Source organism: Gordionus sp. m RMFG-2023, chromosome 2 (assembly GCF_954871325.1).
Source record: "Gordionus sp. m RMFG-2023 chromosome 2, tfGorSpeb1-WG-v2, whole genome shotgun sequence".
NCBI classification, from domain to species: Eukaryota; Metazoa; Nematomorpha; class Gordioida; order Chordodea; family Parachordodidae; genus Gordionus; species Gordionus sp. m RMFG-2023.
Window position 1 is genome coordinate 29387480 of NC_088776.1, and position 9993 is coordinate 29397472.

Below are 9993 nucleotides of genomic sequence, written 5' to 3' on the forward strand. Positions count from 1 at the left end.
TTAGATTGGGTGATTTAATATTTAAAAAATAATAATAAAAGTTTTGGGAAAATCTCGGAATAATTTTTAATATTTATTTAATAGAAAACTCAACTCATTATAAATCCAAAATCGATTTCGTAATTTTATAATTATCATGATAAAAATTATTTTATTTAAATTTTCGGGACATAATGATTAACTCCTTAAATTTAACATCAATCTAGCGATAGAAAAAACTCTTTCACTAGAATTTTTTGGCGAGCCTGGAAAGATTAGGAAGTTCGCTCTTTTTTTCTTTCCAAAAATTTAGAACATCTATATCTTGTGAATGTTATTTTCTAAGAAGAATATGGCAATCTTGTTAAGTGTAATAATAATTTATATTTGTTGAATGTTTATTTGCCAATTTTATCAAATACTTGAATTTAATAATTTTTCTTGAACCTCAATAGCTATATTTACTACCTGAATATCATCATTCTCTAGAATGTTTTATTATAAATTCTGAGCTGAACAAGTTTGCTCTTTTTACTTTGACACAATTGTCAATTTTTGAAATCTTAAATCTAAAAGAGAAGCCAATACCTAAATAATTTTTTTAATTAATAAATAAATGAATATACTTATATATTATTACTGCAGATTAAAAACCGGAAATCGTAACGCAAATTTTTTTAGCATATTTATGTGAAATGATTTCAGAACTATTATTTATGCAATTTTATTTCTAAAAAGTAACGCAAGTTTAAAGTAGACCCTTTTTGTACTGAAAGAAATTAGACAGTTTCTTTAAATTTTGAAAGAAATGCTAATCGTTCTTCTACCAGCTCAGATTCATAATTTGAAAAAGTGCTTCCCAATTCTTTTCAAAACATTATTAATTAAATTCTTATTTAATCCAGATATGCTTTCTAGCTTAATTAATATACTATGCCAACGTGTTGGGACATTTAATTTTAAGGTTTTTATATGCGTGGAATTATTATTATTATCATTAAAATTGCCAATTAGAAAACGGGTATCCGGGTATGGATCAGTGCTGTCAAGATTTAACATGTCTGATGTTAAATCTATCAAATTCAAAATCAATCTCTGCAGTTTTATATCTTAGAGCAATAATAATTTCTCTAATTCTTTTGATGAGATTTTCAACAAAGTGTACCTTTTTAATACCATCCACTGTAACCAGATTTGTTTCATTAAGAGCAGTACGGCTTTGATATTTCTAAAATAAGTATTTTGAAATTTATAACAAAAAATCATACCTTTCATTTATATTAGACAACAAATTAGGGAGAATTTTTCAAGAAAAATTTATTCTGAGTTGCAAAGCTCAAAAACAGATATGATTAAAACAAATGAATATGCAATTATACAATATAAATCATATATGTTTATGTGCAATAACATTGTTAGCATGGCTATAAAATTCAACTATTATGAATCTTCTCAGTCAGAAGTCAAGTGTTTTAACAAATATATTGTGAAAATGGCTTATATGAATTATCATCGTGTCCAATAGCCTTTTCTAAGCAACAATTGCAGTAAAATTTGTCAGAATTTATGGAAATTGTTTTGTTATCTCTTTTATAGATTTTTTATTTTCCAGAGTTAGGATACTAAAATTATTAAATGTAGATGCATCTATTTTAAAAATATGTAAAGTTATGGTAACTATTAGATTTTTGATTGATTGAATCTATAATGACGTCAATATAATTATGATTTTAAAATAGTAGAAAATAAAAATTCATCAAAATCCTGATTGATATTTAAAAAAATTACAATAGTGATGTTGACCAATTATTAGAATAAAAAGGGGATAAAATAAAGTAATTTTTGCGCAGGCTGCCGGCGTGATTTCTTAAACGGCGGCGTTTTTGGCGTAACCAAAAAAAATCGGCACAAGGCACACAGGTCTAAATACCTAAAGAAGGAACTAATTAGTACATTTTTAAATAGAAAAGGCATTTGTATATTACAGTTTAATTTTAAATATTTTAGGTTGTTTAAGTAGCGCTCATAAAAGTTAATTCGAAATCTAACCAACTTTATTTTCAATTGCAAATGAGATATTAAATACATTATAAAATAAAAGTAATAACCTAAAAATATTTCAACAAATAAAGAAGTAAATGAACTTTTACGACCCAGACAATTAAACCTGAGAAAACACTATGAAATCCATAGATTAATTTAAAAAATTCCTGATCTAGCATATGCTGCGCTATATCTGGAAAACCAATTATATTAAATTTACATAATTCTTTAACATAAGGATAACCTTTTTATATTTACTAAAATTTTAATTCATATGTTATTTGACATCTTGTGACACTAGATTAGGTTAAGCTATCCCTTCCAAATTAAATATTTAAAAATGCCATATCTTGTGTAAATTTTTTTATTACTTAATTTTCAAATATATTATAAAAATTGTGTAATATATATAATTAATTTATTCTTTTTGAAAAATGTTATATCTTGCAATTCATATGCGATTTAAATAAAAATATGATATAAACGTAAAAATCATAAACAGATTATTAGAATAAAGGTTGCTATTTTAAAAATATTATTTCAATAAAGTTTTTTTAATCGTTGGGCAGTCTATGATTCAAATTTGTTAATTAAACGTATCGCATCATTAATATCAGAAGATTAAAATTTTAGCTAAGTATTTAATTTTATCAATATTATGAATTGATATCTTATTATTTTTAATCGAATTTGCATTTTAAAAATTGACTAGGCACGAGTCTATTACTTAATGTTATATTGTAGGTATAAAAACAATCCGGAGTATTAATTAATATAGAATTAAATATATGTAACACTTTTTTTTATTAGCTAATTCACAATTCCTAATAGCAATTAAATTGGAAAACTCAAAATTAATAATATTTCACAAATATAGAAAAACAATTTTTTTAAAAAAAATTAGTAATCTTCTCCAATCATAAAAATAAAATATATTTATCATGATGACTTGATAAATTAACAAAAAAAGACAATGAATGCGCAAAATTAACTCTAATTTATAAAAAAAATAACAATGAATGTGCAAAATTAACTTCTCCCCAATGTATATGACACGCCCCCACTAATCGAACCTACATCCTTTTAACATTTTTCCCTTTCCCTTCTGTGGAATGTAACCAGATATCTTGGCCTTTATGGCTTTGATATCCCAATGGCTTTATTAATCAAAATTTTTAGTAATACAAAAATACAAGAAAAACAATAATGAAGTTAACATGATATAGGGGCGGTTGGTGCGTGAGAGCATTGCTAACATGTTTAAATAAAAATTTAGTGAAGATGTACAGTAGAAAAGTGACCATAATCGTTGTTTTTAAAGTTTTTTTAACGTAAATGGGCTAAAATAAGCATTGCTAACATGTTTAATTGATTTTTATAAAAGGCGGCATTTACGGCATAACCAAAACTATCCGGTAGGCCGGCGTGGCACACAGGTCTACGTAAGATCCATTTAATGAGCACATTTTTGAAAATTTTTAATGCTGGTTATCTATTTCATTTATTGATATGCTCTTACTCCATATCTTATCACTTGGTATTTAAAGAAATCATAAATTGGATATAACGCCTAAAGAATAATGTATTTATTAAGTTAAAATACCTAAAGTATTTTGTATAGAAGATAGAGTACATGAATCCAATATAGTCTTAAAAAATGAGGCACTACTAGAACTGTGCGCCGCCGGCTCTTTAACTTACCAATCAATGACTTTCCTATTTTAGCTAAAATTTTCAAAATCTTTTTTAAAGATATTTTAAAATAAAAGGTCATCATATCTTTCATTTTTTTTAAAGGGAGATGTTGGAAGTTATATGTTTGTGTTCATTAAATATAATGTCTTATTTACAGCGAGCGCTTCTCTTGAACGCTTGTTTATAGTTTAAGGAAAATTATTTTGGAGAAATCACACCCATTTTAGGCATCAATTATTAAGAGTTTTTTGAAATGCAAATATTATATTTCGAAGCAAATAAATTATTATATTTATTTTAAGTAAAAATAAATATTAATTACACTGAGGTATATATTTTTCAGTGCAATTATTTTTTTAAATAAATTGTATTTTCATTCATATTTTTTTTTTCGATTAAAATTTATAAGTCGAAATTTTGTGTAATATAAATATTATATAAAAAATTTTGAGTATACAAATAATTTAAAATTAACTTGCAATGTAACTAATACTTTTTAAACATAACTGTCTGGCTAATTTATAACTGTATCTCGTTACTTTAAAAAGAAATAGTAGTAACTGTAATTAGTTATTTTTCAGATTAACAACACTATTTTTTTAAAATATTTTGGCTATATTTTATAAATTATTTTAAAAGAAATTGAAAATATGAGCAGTAAATGGATATTATAGGATCATTTAAAATCTAAGCGGTTCGGATTTTGTTTAAAAAAAAATTTTTTGCTATTGTTTAAATTTTTTGTCTTAAACAGACCTACTCCGTGTTGAGCCTAGACCTGTGCGCCGCCGGCAATTTTATTCACGCCGGAACAGCCGCCGATTGAGGTCAGCGGCGTGAACCGGCTAGCCGCCGATTTTTCTTATAGCAGCGGCGCGGCGTGTATAATATTTAGAATGTTGTTTAATTATATTTATATATTAAATTATTATTTAAATTTGAATATTAACATTAATATAATAAAACATGAATTGTATTCTATTGCTTTATATAATTGAAGTGTATATCATTTACATTCATTCATACACCATATTCATTTCGGCTATATTAATTATTTTTTGGATTTGCGCGTTTTAAACCACCCTATATACAATTATGAAATAACAACTCTCTCTACTAATCAAAAATCAAGTTATATGTGGAAGTACTTTGGAAATCTTATTTTGAAGAATGAGAATAAGAAAAGCTCGATAATGCTTGATTATATTTATTGTGAACCTTGTTTAAAATTGGGGAAAAAAGATGAGGAAGATTCGGATAAAAATAATCCATTTTCACAATAATTTATTTTAATTTTAGACTTATATATATGTATATAATTTATATTTTAGTTATGATATCAAATGTTATAGCAAAAATATAAGTACGAGTAACCTTTCTCGTCACTTACTTAATGTGCATAAAATATCAGAAAAAACTAATAATAAATCCATTCAAACTCTAAAAATGTTTCTAAAGCCAACGCCAACATGTAGCAAAAATATAAAAGATAAAAAATGGCTCTTAGGTTAGTATTAATGTTTATTAATATTCATTTTAAATTTTTAACTGGTTTGTTAAATTAATTTTATTAAGCTCTATTTGTTCAAAACAACTAAATTTTCTAGTTTGTTTTGTCAGCTCTTATTTTGAGAACTTTTTAATGTACAAACTTAATATATAATTTATTAAAATAATTATGTAAAACTTTAAAACAACTAAATTTTTAGTTTGTTTATTGTCAGCTCTATTTTGAGATCAAATGTATAAACTTATGTATAATTTAAAATAATTATGTAAAACTTTAAAACGTCTAAATTTTTAGTTTGTTTATTGTCAGCTCTATTTTGAGATCTTTTTAATGTATAAACTTAATATATAATTTATTAAAATAATTATGTAAAACTTTAAAACAACTAAATTTTTAGTTTGTTTATTGTCAGCTCTACTTTGAGATCCTTTTAATGTATAAACTTAATATATAATTTAAATTTATTAAAATAATTATGTAAAACTTTAAAACAACTAAATTTTTAGTTTGTTTATTATCAGCTCTATTTTGAGAACTTTTTAATATACAAACTTAATATATAATTATTAAAATAATTATGTAAAACTTTAAAACAACTAATTTTTTAGTTTGTTAATTGTCAGCTCTATTTTGAGATCCTTTTAATGCATAAACTTAATGTATAATTTTAATTTATTAAAATAATTATGTAAAACTTTAAAACAACTAAATTTTTGGTTTGTTTATTGTCAGCTCTATTTTGAGCACTTTTTAATGAATAAACTAAAAATATATTTTATTAAATTATGTAAAACTTTATTTTGAAAGTTCAAAACTAAATCAAATTTTTTATTTGTTTCTCTTTTTTAAATATCTTTTTTCTAATAGGGCGAAATTATGTTTTGATGTGCTGCTTAGATTTATTGTCATTTGATTCTATAAGCAATAATGGGATGACAGATTTTCTAAAGGTTTAAAATTTAAATAAAATGATTATTAAAAAATAAATTGCCTAAAAATAGAAATATAAGATAATTGATTCCTCATCAGAATTGCCTAATAGGACAATTATTATTCGGGAGCACTTGATGATGTTTATTGTTCTAAAAGGGCACATGTTTTAAACCTGATTGATGCTGGTCCAAAATTCTGTTCCATTACTTTTGATTTATGGACCGATCATTTCAAGCGGCGAAATTATATTACATTTAATCTTCATCATTTAGATAAAAATTTTGATTTAAAATATTTTACCCTGGCAACCCGAAATGTGACTCAAAAGCATACTGGGGAAACCATATTATCGGAGATTGATGGTATCGAAGAGGAGTTTTATTTAAAAGCCAAAATAATACAAATGGTAACTGATGCAGGGGAAAATGTCAGAAGCGTCAGATTGGGGGATTATGAGCATCATTTATGCTTAGGCCATGGACTACATAATTTGGTTACAGTTGATGGCATAAAAAAAGTTGGGAGAATTGATAATCTTAAAAAAATTAGAGAAATTATTTCAGCCCTCAGATATCGAGTAGCTGATTTGGAATGTGAAATTGAAGATGAGCATCGTAAATGTCTCCAGTCAATTTATGAGACAGGTCATATCTTGGATATCGATGATTCTGATCCATACCTTGATGACCATTTTGATAACGAAGCGGATAATAGAAATGTCATTACACCAACCAATCTATATAAAAACGTTAAAATTAAATTGCCCTAACCGCTGGCACAGCATATTAATTATGCTAGAAAGTGTTCGTAGCGTGAACAAAATTGCAATTTTTAACAAGACATTTAAAACTTTTAGAAAATGATTAAAATGCACAAAGTGAAATCCATGTTGAAGATAATGGGGAGACTTCCAGTTCTTATATCGCCAAAATAGCTCGTAAACATTATAACAATATAAATAATTTAGAACAAGAATGCCATATTTTGCTAAGCCAAATAATATCCCAGAAGAGGATGCATTAACCTTTTGGAAGAAAAAGCAACTGAAACTTCCTAGGCTTGCTAATTTAGCTAGGAAGGTTCTTTGTATACCTGCAACCAGTACACCCAGCGAAAGAATTTTTTACATTGCTGGATTAATACTCAATGCAAAAAGGACTTCTTTATGTCCCACCAATCTTGATAAAATTCTATTTATTCATGATAATTATAATTTAGCTAAATCTGAATTCTGATTTATTATATTTCTTACTTAATATTTTGTTTGCATTCCAAATATATATTTGTTATAATAAAAATCAATAGAATATTACTAATATGTGTTGTTTATGTGACTCTGTTCTGAGTGAAAATGCAATTCCTTAGTCTATTTCTGAGAATGAGAAAATACATGAATTTAAATTGAAGTGAGACAGGAAATAATTTAAGAAATAAACTATGTTAACAATGTGTTATAAAAGAGCGCCAAATTATAAAAAAATGTAATACATTGATTTATAAATTAAAATATCGCGCCGCCGCCGCCGACAATCTAGTAGGCGGCGGCGAAATCGACGCGCCGCCGAACGCCGATAAAAAATTTTAAAAAAACCTCCGCCGTCAATTGAGACATCGGCGCACAGGTCTAGGCACTACTAACAATTTTTTAAATTTAGTAAATAATGACATAAATTAAATAAAACTTAACAACTATATGGCTCCATGTCAATTCAGCGAAACCTTTATCGCGAATCCACATTAGTGAACACTATTCCACGAAGACAATACTGCGAAAATTTTAAAGTAAATATATTACAGCGAAACTTTTATCAAGAGTCATTATAGGAAAACCTAATTCGCGTAGACAATATAGCGAAATTATTAAATATCAGAGATTAATTTGTGAAAATTGCCAATGGGCCATTCCACGTCAAATCGATCACGATTCGGCCGACTCCTTTTAAAATTGTTAAAAATTTTTGGAATTATTTAGATAGGTAAAAGAATGAGAAAGCCGTTTATTTTAGCTCGCTAGCACACCTGGTTCTCGAGATATAGGGGCTCAAAGGTACAAAAAAGAGCCACTTTGGAATCTGTAAAATTTTTAAAATGCTTATATCTCAAAAACTATTTATAGTAAAAATATTATAATATATCATTTTGTAGGTAAAAAAAATTCTCTAATGGGCTAACAAAGAATAATAAATATTGGCGCCATTATAGGCTTTTAAGATCCGGTTTGCCTAAATTGCTTTACCTGTATTTTTAAGCAAAATAGTGAGTTTATTTTCAAATTTTTTTTGTTTTTTATTTAGACCTAAATATATATACAATATCAAAACCAAAAATTGACAAAAAAATAGATGGCGCTTTATGAAATTACGGATTATGGTTAAAATTTTGCTGCTAACTTATCAATAACCAGATATTTTCACTTTTAATATTAAAAAATTTTATTTTTCTATTAAATATACTAATTAACTGAGGAGCAGAGTGGGCATATGCCCATTAGACACTTAATAATGTAACAAATTTCCAATAATAAATATCTTTCATATAATTTTTTTAATTTTTAAGGTATCTACAATTTCATCGAATTTTTCATCATTTGATGAAGAAAGATAATGGTATAAAATCAGTCGTTAAAACTTTTTTACTTTAGATATTTTTTTCTTCGAATATTTCTTCTCACATACGCGTTTTCTTTTAATGAGAGACTCCCCATTTGATTGTAGGGATATATTAATGTTATCAATAGCCTCTTGATTAATTATATGAAGGGGAGAATCAATATCTACATTGTCATTTGAAGTATAAGGAATTTTTGATAATTTTTGTCGCCATGAAGAGCATATTAACATATCTAAATTGAATGGTAAATTTTTTTGGGTCATCCAGGGTAGAATCTTTCTTAGATTCTCGCGATAATAAGCATGTCTCTGTAGATTAAATGGGTTGCAACATTTTAATATTTGGTACGTCCATCTGTGATATAGAATAAAATTTTATTTTGCACTCTCCAAATCCAGATTGTTATTTGTAGACAAACGATAAAATTAATCTGAACGGACAGGTTAAAATTATTTCTCAGAAAGAGAGATCGTTTTAAACAATTTATTTTGTAAAATATAATCGAATATATGCCTACTGCAACTGTTATATATTATCGAGCTAATAAGTCATTCGCTCGCTCTAGTAGCAAAGTAGAGATTTAAATAATGTAAAACATTTTAATGATAGTGGGAGGGGGGGGGGGCAGAACTGGAAAATTTTATCACAATTCTTATAAACGTATCAATATTTTCATTTTTCTTAAGAATAATATTTTTCAATCATTAGCGCCATCTACTTTTTTCTTCAATTTTTGGTAAAAATGTATATTATGGATACATCGTATATATATTTATAAAAGGTGTCTAAATAAAAAGCAAAAAAAAATAACAAACTCACTATTTTGCTTAAAAATACAGGTAAAGCATTTTAGGTAAACCGGATGTTAAAAGTCTATAATGGCGCCAATATTTATTATTCTTTGTTAGCCCATTAGAGAATTTCTTTACCTACAAAATGATATATTATAATTTTTTTACTATATGAGATATAAGCATTTTAAAAATTTTACAGATTCCAAAGTGGCTCTTTTTTGTACCTTTGAGCCCCTATATCTCAAGAACCAGGTGTGCTAGAGAGCTAAAATAAACGGCTTTCTTATTTTTTTACCTCTCTAAATAATTCCAGAAATTTTTAACAATTTTAAAAGGGGTCGGCCGAAAAAGTGCTTTTTTTGATCGATTTGACATGGAATGGCCCCAATATATTTTATTCTGAAATATTTATTTTATGTATATTAGAAT